Source organism: Pelmatolapia mariae, linkage group LG8 (genome assembly GCF_036321145.2).
Source record: "Pelmatolapia mariae isolate MD_Pm_ZW linkage group LG8, Pm_UMD_F_2, whole genome shotgun sequence".
In the NCBI taxonomy this organism is placed as follows: Eukaryota; Metazoa; Chordata; class Actinopteri; order Cichliformes; family Cichlidae; genus Pelmatolapia; species Pelmatolapia mariae.
The window spans coordinates 7,572,184-7,585,339 of record NC_086234.1 but is presented as its reverse complement, the minus strand read 5'-3'; the positions used below and the strand labels follow the sequence as shown (position 1 = coordinate 7,585,339).

General features: G+C 39.9%; 1 protein-coding gene across 2 annotated transcripts in view; it reads right to left on the bottom strand.

The window, feature by feature from the left end:
• Positions 1-13,156, bottom strand: part of tanc2b (tetratricopeptide repeat, ankyrin repeat and coiled-coil containing 2b) — a 167,549-nt gene that overhangs the window by 127,519 nt on the left and 26,874 nt on the right. The window lies entirely within an intron of this gene.

Sequence of the window (13,156 nt, the reverse complement as noted above, 5' to 3'; positions counted from 1 at the left end):
GATCAAATATATATATATATATATATATATATATATATATATATATATATATATATATATATATATGGGTACATATATGTCCCTGTCCTTGCATAAATAACAGCCTCATAAGGTACATGTGCAAACTTCGAACTTCATTAAGCCTTCATAGAAAGTAAGTACGACATGAAAAACTGAAGTTATTTATACACTTGTCTTATAGCTTGTGTTACAGGCCACTTATAAAAGCACTTGTACACCTCTTCACCACCCACCCTTCCAATTTCAAACCAAAAGTTATGGTTTCTTTTACTAATGAGCCCTGTATTAGTAAAAACAGGATTATACTCTCCTGGTGATGAGCACACAAGTGAGGACACCACAGAAGACTGTTGTTTGCTATTATTACCATTTCTTTCATTTGGAGGATGGGATGTGATGCACCAAGCCTGACGTTCACCGTCTGATGATGGAAATTTAGGTCACTCTGATCCAAGATGACTCAAGTTGTTGTTGTGCCTAAACCTAATCAAAAATAGGTAAATATCTTTCAGATGTACCAGTTCCGTTCTGAGAGACAAAGGACCATTATGGTTGGTCAAGTTGGAGGATTTCTTGGTATTTCAGATGATGAAAGATGAGAAGATCTGTATTAAACCATAACATTCATTCATTTTAAAACTACAGCTTGCTCTAGCCAACTAATCCCCCACCCCCTACACCTCCTTCCACCCCCTTCACGGGCTCACGTATCTCTGCTGTGAGTCCTGATAGTAAAAAGCATGGCAGCAGATGTTCTCCATTAGATGGGAGTGACTCAGCAAAGCCCCACAGACAGGCTCCAGCTGAGAAGCCGGCTTTCGACCCAAACAACAACAAAAAAGAAAAAAATACCTCAAAGACGAGGACATGGAAAAGCTCTCAAAAAGCCCTCCTTCTCCTTCCCCCAATGCTGCTTAAGCAATGTTTTTCACAATCCCCCAATGACCTTGAGAGGAGGTCTAAATGTTTCCAGAATCATAATACTGCTAACAAATATAAGGAACACTGGGGAAACAACAAAGATTGTAAGGCAACACACAACAGAGTAGTTAAAAAAGTATGAAACGATGTTGAATCCCACAGCAAACCCAGATTTCGATTATTTCACTTTGATTTCATCAAATGTACCAGACTGGCTTTCTGTAGTCTGAAGCCGTATGTCTCAACAAGATTGAAAACTGAATGACGCCGTGGCAGGTGCCAATTTTGAGTTTAGCTCAAGTGCAGAGGGGGAAAAAAAGAAAATAGACTGAAAAAGAAGTTGATCTAAACAACTGGAGGGAGCTGCCAGAATCAGACCATGCCCAACTTCAAATCACTTTAGATGGCTCCAGCTGGGTTTGTTTACTGTTTCAAATACCATAAGTGGTGACTGTCTAATCATTTTTCAGCACTCAGACTTTTTCTATATGTGCGATTATTATTTTTGTCCCTCGGACACCTTCTGAGCGAGTTTGGCTGGGTTTGCTCGCAGATGACTAAATAAATGAGTGTCTTTCTTGCCAATAAGTGGGTACCAAGAGAAGTCCAGATATCAGCTGCAGTGACAGAGGAGCCTGATGTCTGATAAGATTGTGATCCTTACACCTAGCAGGGGGATAGATAAAAAGCTTTAGTCACATCAAAAGCAGGCGTGTTGGTTCAAGGTGACTGAGGAGAGATTCGTAATATAAATAGCTACATTTTAGTTTACCTGAATGAATAATCCAGGTTTCTACAATCCACACCTATTTAAATCATCAACAACAAGTAGAACTTGCACATTATTTATCCTATGACACTTTGAAATCTGACTCATTTCCCAGGAAATGCAAATGAGAAGACACAGTCTAAATAAACAAACCAGCAACGAGGAGTGATTTTTATCATGCAGAACCATGCAAATTCCATTTATGGTCATTAGCATAAATCACATGCTCTCAAGAGATGTACAGAGAGCGGTAAGGTGGCCACAAGTCAGATCTATAGGGATGCACGATCATTTCTAGCTTGTGCAGGGTCATCTAAGCAACTCTCTTCAGCAACAATTACTCAAGCGCAGCATAAAATATGAGCAGTGTTTAAACTGGCTCAATGTTTAGCTGTAAATAAGAGCCACATGTTAGAAGTCACAAGCGCTCTGATTGAAACAGACTGATCAAAACAAGATGCAAAGACGTGGATTCATTTACTCTTTATGTTGCCAAAGTGTTGCTGATTTCATATGAAAGTTAAAGCCTGCTTGAATGATGTCATTTGCAAATTAAATTATCCATGATATCATCGAGTCATATTTGCATTCTGCTTAATCTCACATCTGTTATCTCCTACTCTGCGCTCATATATACTGCAGTTGACTGCAATCAGACAAAAATATACTTGGCCAAACGTGGCCCTCATCAGCAGAAACGTCTGCATCATTTCTAGCCTACTGCTCTTCACAGCTTAAATGCTGACTGTATAACCCCACCATTTGATATAAACAGCATACACAGGTTAGAGATAAGTGTTATATGACTTCAGTAATATTTACATGTATAATTATCACTCAGCGAGAAGGTTAGTTCACATGTACACCTCATTTACGTCAATATCAGCTGCCACTCGGTCAACTGAATGAGCTGCCTAGTGTGGAAAAGCAAGACCTCACAGCCACTGGGCAAAATTTGGATCTCTCTTCCCCAAAAAGTACCAAAAGTTTGACCTAAAACTCCCTTTTTTTCCCCCCCAATTAGGAAAAAAATGGGTAAATAAAGTTGGCAATAGTGAGGAGAACTTCCAGGATTTTCTGCAGATCCTCAACTAAACATCTTTCTTGCCAGTACCAACATACGTAGAGAAATCTAGATATCACCTGCAGTGACAGAGGATCTTGATGTCAGATAAGATTGTGCATCCAATAACACAGTTGACAGCGGTTACCACTCCAGTCGTCTCCCCAGTCAATCACAGTGTCAGTAAATATCTGTATCCTCTGCCCAGGGTGTGATCGAGGCCAACAAAATGTGATTCATGACATTTTTAATATTTTATCTTTTTTTGTATACTTGGATCTGCCACTGCTCATAAAAACAGCCTCTTACTGTTGATAAATGCAAATACATCCGACCTCATTTACCAAGCACTGAAGTGTCTCCCAGTCAGTGTTTGACAAGTTCCTCGGAATAAATAATAAGCCATAAAATGAATGATTCAAGGAAAGGCTGACTTAGCCTCCTTTTTATTTTTGCCCAGATGATGCATTTGCTCACTTCTCATGAGCTTGGTATTACCACCTGATGTGGTTATATGGATAACTGACTAACTGCAAGTTAGCAGATGCTACAGGCAAATGTATCCTCAAAGAATATAACATGTCTAACACTATTTGTAATAATTATACAGTGCTGTGAAAAGTTTTTGCTCCCTTCCTGATTTCTTTCTCTCTTTTTTGCATATTTGTCACATTTACATGTTTCAAATCAAAGAAATTAGAGTAAATACAAAATACAGTTTTTAATAATGATTTTAATTATTAAGGGAAAAAGCCAAACCTACTTGATCTTATGCGAAAAAGTAAAGTAAACATAATAACTGGTTGTGCCACCCTTGGGAACAAGATGGAAGAATTTAGGTTGACTATATTTTGCAGAATTGTTTTAATGAACCACATTAGAGGGCTGTCAAGCCCGATTAGCCCGTTTAAGGTCATGCTAAAGCATCTAAATCTGATTTAAGTCCATACTTTGCCTAGGTCAATGCAAAACCTTTTGTTTGTTGTTTTACTTTAGCCATTCAGAGGTGGGCTTGCTGGTGTGTTTCCAATCATAACTCAAGCAAGGTTGAGCTTCAAGGTAGGACATTTTCCTTCAAGATTTACAGAGCAGAATTCATGGTTTTTATTAAATACACTGAGTCATCCAGGTCCTAAAGCAGCCCCAGACCATAACACTACCACCACCATGTTTGGCTGTCATTATGATATTCTTTTTATGAAATGCGGTGTTAGTTTTACACCAGATGTAATGGGACTTTTCAGTCTACAGAATATTTTCCTAAATGTCTTGTGGATCATCAAGTTATTTGTTTTGGTAAATGTGAGATGAGCCTTTGTGATTTTTTTGGTGAGCAGTGGTTTTCACTTTGAAGCATTTCATGGATACCATTATTTCCAAGCCTATTTCTTACTGAATCACAAAATTAAACTTGCGGTTCTTTAAATTATGTTCTGGGTTCTTTTGTGACCTCCTGGATGAGTCGTTAATTTTGGTAGGTTGGTCATTCTTGGGAACGTTCACGACTGTTTCAGTTTTTCCTCATTTGTAGATAATGGCTCTTACCATGGTTTGCTTGAGTCCCAAGAGCTTTATAGCGCTTTCTAGTCTCAGTGACTTTGTTTCTCATCTACTCTTGAGTTTCTTTAGATTGTAACATGATGTGTTACTTTTGAGATCTTTTAGCCTGCTTCGATTCATCAGACAAGTTTCATTTAAGTGATTCCTGGATTCAACAGGTCTGGCAGTGCTCCTGTCTCAGTGTGGCTAATTAAATTGAACTCTGCCTGTTTATACACAGTTAATTCATCATTTATCATGTAACAACGGGTGCAATCATCTTTTCCACATAGGGCCAAATTATATGCTTACAAACGGCTCTGGAATTTTAGCCATTTTATTAATTTCACATATTTTATCAGTTAATAATGGAGTCTGTGGGTCTAACAGTCAATGCTGATACAAACCTCTTTGCCTTCTTTTAGCAGTTTGTCCCTTCTTCTAAGAATCTCATGATGCCATATTATTTTTCTCCCAACTTTATTCATCTCACCCCTGCAAGCTCCATGACTGTTAAACTACTGAATGACTACATAACTTACAGCTTTCCTCAGCTGTGGGTAAGAACTTGTTAAAAGGCACCTTAATCACAGCAATCACTGCAGCTGCTTTATAATGCAGTGACACAAGTGATCTTTACACCTACCAGAGGGATAGATGAAAAGCATTAGTCACGTCAAAAGCAGCACTGTTGGTTCAAGGTGACTGAGCAGTGACACATACCACCGATAGCTACATCTTAGTGTGGGCTGACTGGAATAATCCAGATTTTTACAGTCCAGTCTTACTTAATAAAAGCTCTTTTCACACTGTTAATTACCATCAACAAAGAGATGTATATATTTCTCTTAGATACTTTGAGATCTGACTCATTCACTAGGAGATGTCGTCGAGAAGACACCGTTTGCTAGTCTAAATAAACCATACAGCACTGAGGAGTGTGTGTTTTTCTTTGTCATGTAGAACCATGCAAGCCCTTCCCTCAGAATAGAAACCGCTCATTGGTATGAATCACATGCTCCCGCATGACAAGATGTAGACAGTGATAAGAGAGTGTAAGGTGGCAGCAGGTCAGATCTATTGGCATGCACCCATATCTCTACAGATATAAGAGGGCCTGCACAGGGGCTTCAATGCTAGTATTCATGCAACTCACCACTACTTCACCTCAGCATAAAATATGAGCAGGGAACAGCTTATTATGTCTGGTTCAGCTAGCTTACAGGCCAGAAGGCATTCTGTGATTATAATACTAAATCAGAATCTCAAAAAGCCATGACTCAGTAAGTATACTGGAGCTTTATGTCAGCTGCTCACAATGCAGCAGGGATGAAATACAGAGGGCTTTACAGTCTAGCCTTGAAATGTGTTTCCATATGTATAACTGGGAGGTAACCAGGCAAAACTATAGCACTCTACAAACTGCCAAAGGAGAAAATATGGAGAGATATTGCTGTCTGTATCTAGAGGAGGCAATCAATGCTTTGAATCTCAGAAGACAGCATACTGAGTAGGCAACCGAGCACACACACACACACACAGACTTGCGGGTTGCCAAACAGAGACGAGCGCACACAGACAAAAATGTACCCATATACACAGCTGAAGCAATGTTTCATCTGAGGGTGTAAGCATACACATCTCTCATTCCCACTCTCTCTGACCCTGTGTACCGGCCTTTGTGAAGGGAAGCCAAGAAGCAGCATGCTTTCACAGATAATGTGCGTAAGCGGATGCAGCCCATCTCAGGATCCTCCACAGCTCAGGCGTAATGCTCCTCCTGTGCGTTAAAAAACACTTAAAGGCACATTCACCGTGCCTGCACAACGAGCCACTTTCATCTGCTCCGGTCACCACGAGCAGCACACTTGTTTGTTCTGATTAAATATAAAATACAGGCACGGAGGAGTCCATTTGGAAGCAGGACTATCAAAGGCTGGATTGGGCCTCTACAGAGCGGGTCTCTAATGTGCCTTTTGAGCCAGGCAGGTAAAGTGGGCACCACATTACCTGCCTAATTATTTAAATATGTAGGTTTATCTATAAGCCTAGCTTGAGGAATTACTTCGTCATGGCATAATCTTGAGAAACCAGAGTTATTATTATTAGAGGATTAACTTGGGCCCCTCATACAGCAACTTTCCTGTGGAATGGATTACATTTTTAATCACCATCTAAATTTTTTAAACATAAAAGAAATCCTACTAGCAGCAGGTGCAGACTTTCCTCTGAGCCTGAGAACCGCCGTGACCCTCCATTAATTACAAAGCCTATTTACAATCAATAAAGTATCCTTTAATGGGGCCGGTGATGGCAAAGGCCAGCGTTGCAGGGCGTCCAATAGGATTTATCTCTTGTTACCGTGGCCTTCAAATTAAAACTCATTGAAGAGGAAGCAACACAGACACAATCACAGAATTAGTGAGGACACTTGTTTCCTGGGGGAGAGCTCTTACTGTGATTACCTGTAACACAGACGTTACATCAGACGCAGAGCAGAGGGAGGATTTCAACTGAAATGGATGGAAATTGTGTCGTTTTAAAAAAGTACAGGCTTACCCAATTGGACTAAATCTTTCAGATATGCGAACGAGTGGAAAATTTTAGGGTAGAATCCAATTTTCTTCTTAAAGGTATAATAAGACTTGTCCTAAATATAGGTAATTAAGAGTCACCCGTGAAAGAAATACGACTCAATTTTGCTCTGCCAAGAGGAGAAAATATTTTAGTGGACAAAGCACAGTGAAGAAAACAGTCTAAGAATGACAAATGGCGACCGCTCCGAGGACCTCAGCTTCAAGCAATTATAGTACAATCCGGAGTTCTGACTGAGAAACACAAATGTCAGACCCTAATCAAACAAAGACAGGCTTCAGAGAAAACATGCATTCAGAATATTTATCCTATAAAAGCTGTACAATCAAAGCTGAGTCACCCACAATCGACTGGGTTCTTCCGCTTTATCTTTTGCTCTCAAGGTCCACGGAGAAGAAGTAAGGTGAAGATGGTGGCACCCAGCAGATGGACTTGTTCATTAAAACAGGAGAGAAAACATTAACACAAAAAAAAGGAATAAAGCTACTCAGGCTGAAAGCTCGTTTAGTCAGAGCCTCCTCCCTTATCTCGCCCGCAGTAGACACCCTGCAGCGCCAGACAGGGATAAATCATCCTCCCATCTCCAGTTTGAGGATGGCCAGGGGAGCAGAGATTCATAAATCACACTGATATCAATAAGGGGAAGTGTCAGAGCCCGGCACACAAGGTGAGAGTTCCACAAGGCAATGCAGAAACCACTTAAGGTTGCTGGTAACAAAGTTTCACTCCTGCCCAGCGATAGATTATTTATTAATCTAGATGAATGCCCTCGCACTCAATGCTTTAGGGGAAGGTGGTGATATCTGTATCAAAATGCACCACAGAAGCTTTGAGCAGTCACGGATGAGATGGTTATGAAGCCTGTTGTGGACAATGTGAAGTCTGAAAGCTTCTCATCTAACAGCGTCAGAAGTGTATCAAGTTGAAAGCCATTTACTCTTACAAGTGAACAATGATCTAAAAGTAAAACCATTTAAACTACCGGATACTTCACAAAATGACAAATTTAGCGTAATCGTCAAGTGGCAATCTTCTGCACCAATGAAAAAGCTGAGGCTGCCTCCAATAGCGAGTCAATCCCCATAGATGCTTATGTTAAAACCCCTCCACTAAAAAAAAGCCTGGTCATTCCCCCCTTTGTGACAATTGTACAGGTGAACTTGGTGCCCATGATAAGTCATTAAGCTTCCCAGCTACTGTTGCAAGATAGTTACAAGGTTCCAGTTGAAACTCGATTAAAAAGAAAAAAAAAAAGTTGAAGAGCCTCCTTAAAAATATTTAAGGCCTTTGTGAATGAAATATAAAACTTTTAAAAGACCCTTAAAGCTTTTTATGAGAGAACTAAACTGAGTGCTTTTTGAAGGCTTTAAGACTTACAGATACTCAGTGATCTACTCTCCACTAGCAAATTACATGACTGTATTCTGGCCTGTGGCTTCAACCCGTTATACAAGTGGAGCAACAATATTTGGCTCCAATTTCAGCTTCATTTGAATGGAGATATTTGCATATGAGAGACATTTCTCTCTTCTCAAGCTGTGGGTCCCAGCAGGTCCACCCCTCTGCCCCCGATCCATCCATCAGCACGCAAGTGTGCAACAGAAAAAGCCCTGAATGTTTAGAATATGGATCAATGTGTGAATGTGGCTTGTAGCGTGAAGTGCTTTGAGTAGTCATGTGCAGTCCATTTTACCATTTACACAGCCCACATATAGCCATGTGAGTTATCATGTGCTTTGGTTGTGTCATGTCCCGCCGGGGAAACAGAAGTCCTCACGCAGGCCAACTGTCACACAGTTTCGTTACCAAACCTATGCTCATTTGAAACCAGCTAAAGCCTCTTTTGCTCTCTTGTTCAAATCCATTCAAAAGGAAGCGACTGAAATAGCTTGTCAACCTTTATCAGAGTCAAAGAGAGCCACATGAAGGAGAACATAATCCAATGCTTTCTATTTTCCCGTTTGTTTTAGAAGGTGTTTGGGCAGGACCAAATAATGGGATGAAATACTGTTAGCTCTGTAGGCAGGTGTGGAAAATTGCCCTAGCCACGCCGAGGACAGAAATAAATCACAGACCCTATTTATTCTCTCGGAGCTGCAGTTTTTTAAAGTTCACTTGCATGCCTTCTTTGTAATCTCTTTAACAGGTGGACAGTGAGGAAGTAGGTATTTGTCAGTGATAAATGAAAAAGCATTTTTCTCGGCAGACATCAAAGTGACAGCAGCAGAGCTCTGATTTTAAAAGGTTGTGAATGCGCTACTTAATGCTACCTCGCTTCTCTGTGGTCGCTCCTGTGAACAATAACAGAAAACTGAGCAGCAGTGTGACCAGACCTTTGCAGAGAGCAGGTAGAAAGGAAGCGATGATGGAGGAGGAATGAGCTTCATGGGATTTTCCTAATTGTGATGCTAAGGGTAATGGGACTACTCTGATGTAAAGACTTAGGGAAGCTAATAAGGTTAAATACATAAGCGTGCGGTCTTAAATTTTTACCATTTCCGCTACAAATGACACTAGATGATGCTAAAAGGTCAAAGACGGAGTTAAATATGGTATTTGCCAGAAGAGACAGATTAATGGTGGTTAAATGAGACAGTTCAATTAATCCCACTGACTGCAGCTTCCAGTCCTCCCTCCTCTTCTCTTCTTCATCCTGTATCTTCATTCAGAGACCTCACTGCTACACCTGCTGGCCATTTTGGAGTGCTGCTACTGCAACACATGCATTGAAATGACTGAGCATGGGTGATAGGAGATGTATTAATGAAATGAAACATCTAAACCTAATCTAAATAATAGGCTTTCATCTTTGTCCTGACATATGACACTGATGTGTCAATCATCTATCTTGTAGAATGCACAGGAAATTTTGGTTTTGCATAAATCCATTTGTATGCCCGTGGCTCCTTAATCATGCTCAAACAAACACACCAGAGCTTCGGGAAGAAGAATGTTTAGATGTTTGACAGGCAGCTTAAAGGGGCAAATAGAGTCGTGACATGAGGACAGAAGGTCATTCTGCAGACAGCCGCTAAAGGCAGGTAATCAACATTGGCAGAAGTGCGCATTTGCATTAAGATGGAAGCGTTTAAAAATCAGTCGGTGTCTCTGCTCTGTGCAGGCGCTCAAATTAAATTGTAAGAATTAAATCGGCTGAGTGCTGTACCGTCCCCGGTTCGCATTCATTCCTCATCTCCCTGTTAATCATGGCTTGGATTTACATCAGGCTAGGATCTTCTTGGTGCTCCAAGTGACATTTGAAAGATGGAGCCATTGATGTAATTACACACCATGCAGCAACAGCACAACAGATTAAGTAAATGTTGATTTTTGTGAAGGCAGTTATATAAAACCGACTGTATTATGTATAAAAAGCATTCATCCCTGACATTTCATGTTTTTCAAAACAAAAATCACAGTGAAGGCTTCATTTTACACCGATTAACAGCTGCAAGTTTTACTGTGCCAACTGGTTTGTACTAATAATTAACTAGGCTGAGCTTGTTTGATATTATGACTAAAATACACACAAAAAAAGTGCACTTACTGAAAAAGGCCCTTAAGGTAGCTGCTGTTTTATAACCTATGCCAAGGTCCTTCCATTAAATATATTCCCAGTGACTCAGTGTTGTAAAAGAAAACAAAACCTTACCAAAGAAGTGTGAATACTCTTTTAAAGGCCTTTTAAATGAAAGCACAAAATGGCTAGGATAACTTCTAATAACATTCCCACACATCGTGTCCTGGCTCAGCTGTCACATGGTTCCAGTGCCAGCCCGAAGCTGGTTTCACACAGAATTAAGTAACTCTGCTTCCCTCTGCGCTGTCAGCTCCTTCTGCCTGACATGAGCAGGCTTCAAATGATACCCAAATGTGTTGATTTGGCCACTTCAAGGGAAGCGCTAAACAACCGAGTACGACTCCTATTTCAAGTTGATGTGTGCATCCAAATTAAATTCATTTTCCTAAAAAGCTTGACAACATGTCACTTAGCCGGAGGCCTTGTAGTAACTTTGTATCTCTGCGTACCAGAGCCAGATAGTGTTGGACTTCCTTGCCTTAGGCTGTTGTGTATGAAGTGCGGCTTACTGGTTGATAGGCTTAGCATGGTTTCTAAGTGGAGTAAAGGCACGAGGGGGCTTACTGGCTTCCTTCATGAATCCACAGAGTTACAAAGGTCTTCATCTGAGAAAAACTTTGAAGTGAATAGAGAAGAAACACAGCAGCTTTATTGGATAACACCAAAGTGAACCCTTGGACACACACAGAGATGACTGAGGCTGAAATGCACTGCAGACAACACATTAAAGCTTCGACCGTATATTTTAAGCAGTCTCTCATATATATATATATATATATATATATATATATATATATATATATATATATATATATATATATATATATATATATATATATATATATATATATATATATATATATATTAAAGCATAAAACTAATTAGTTTTATGCTTTTTCCTAAAATGGGTTTTGATCACACAGGAAATTTTGGGGTTATGCGGGGTAAAAAAGTTTTTGCCTTGAACCCCCCAAGAGGATCATTTTGCCCTTCATAGACATCAATCCAAAATGTCACACTCAAGAACTGACTGATAGATAAACATACTGTAACTTAGATAAAAAGGCAAATATGAATAATAATGCAAGTGTGAATGGGTCGGGGATAAAATATTTAGCCGAGGCCAGAATGGATAACATTCACATGGAGCACAGGGCGGGTTACTGGCTGACCAGAGCAGCAGGGTGAACCTTACCTGAACCAAGCAGAGTGTGGAGAACTAATCTGAGCAAATAATGAGTGAAATTCAGAGCAGAGTAGCCGAATCAGATGGGTTTCAGGCCTGAGGAGCAGAGTTGAGGAGGTGAAGGGGCTATAGACTGAAGCATGAGTGAAGAGGAGGCAGATGTGGACAGGGTGATAAACTTTCAATGTTCTACTTTAACAATATTTAATTTATTAAAATGTGTTTTTCCATCTTGTATTCAACTGTGAGGTCATTTTAAAAATTCAGGAAATGAGCTGTTCAGTCTGTTTAACAGTAAGCAGTGAGTGAGTCTGTTTTTTTAAAATAATGCCTTTATTTTAACAATACTGATAGTATACTTTCTCCAAAAGTGTATTGTTATCTTTTGTATAACGCTCTTCTTCTACAACAAATAAGTTATTTATATCGATGAGTTATTATGCTCTGTTTGCACAGTGTGTATTTTAATAATGTCAGTCATTTGAAACACTAATAAAGTTCCTAAAATAATCTTATGTTCACTTGTTGCTATCATAGCAGCGATGGGTCAATTGCTGTATGCTGTGGAAGACTTAGAGGACACAGAGAAATGTCATCAGTTCTAGTGTTAAGGCACGTTCATGTCAAGACCCCACACTCACATCCATCTTTTATATACAGTCAATGACTGTGCTCCACTTGATGCAATTAGCCAATTACAGTCAACCATGAAATGAAAGTAAAATTAAGTAAAAATTCAGAACTTCAACAAAGGCAAACATTAAGATAAAAGTTCTAAATTAATTTCATCCCTACTTAAAAAAAACAAGAAAGAAGTACTGAATATTACCCCACTACATCTGCCATGCTACGTGAGGCACCGGATATTAACTATGAGGTATGAAACACTCCAATATGTGCATAATTTCTTGGGGATGCAGTGCTGATTCATTTACACCATGACACAAAACCTCCACTGAGTGCTGTATAAGATGACAGAGACCAAAATTAGTCATCCCTGATTGTCAGTTAGCTGAAGGTGAAGAGAAACCTGACAACGAAGGTAAAATTAAGTGTCGATCTTTATTCTTGGCATCCGCAGATAGTGCCTGTGACGTCAGGAAAACCCACAGACAGTCCATGTGTGGTATTCGACATGTCCCAGGGGTATAGGGAGAAAGTTATCAGAGCTTCAGAACAAGGGTATGGTTTCAAAACCACAGGACAAGAACAGAACCGATCAATAAGGAAAGGCCATTTAACACAACAGAAGAAAAGAGACAGAGAGAGTCGTTTAGGTGTGTCAAAGGGGGTACTCACGATGACATTTGGTGCTGGCTAAATTACTTTCTCCCATTTACTGAGCTTATCCACTCATAAATAAGGCAGAAAAACAGATCCAATTGTCAAAAGTGATTGTTGACAACAGCCTCTGTTTTGTTCACGTCTGGGGAAATAAGTCTGCAAATTACACTGGCGTGGATATAAACGGGGCTCCACTGA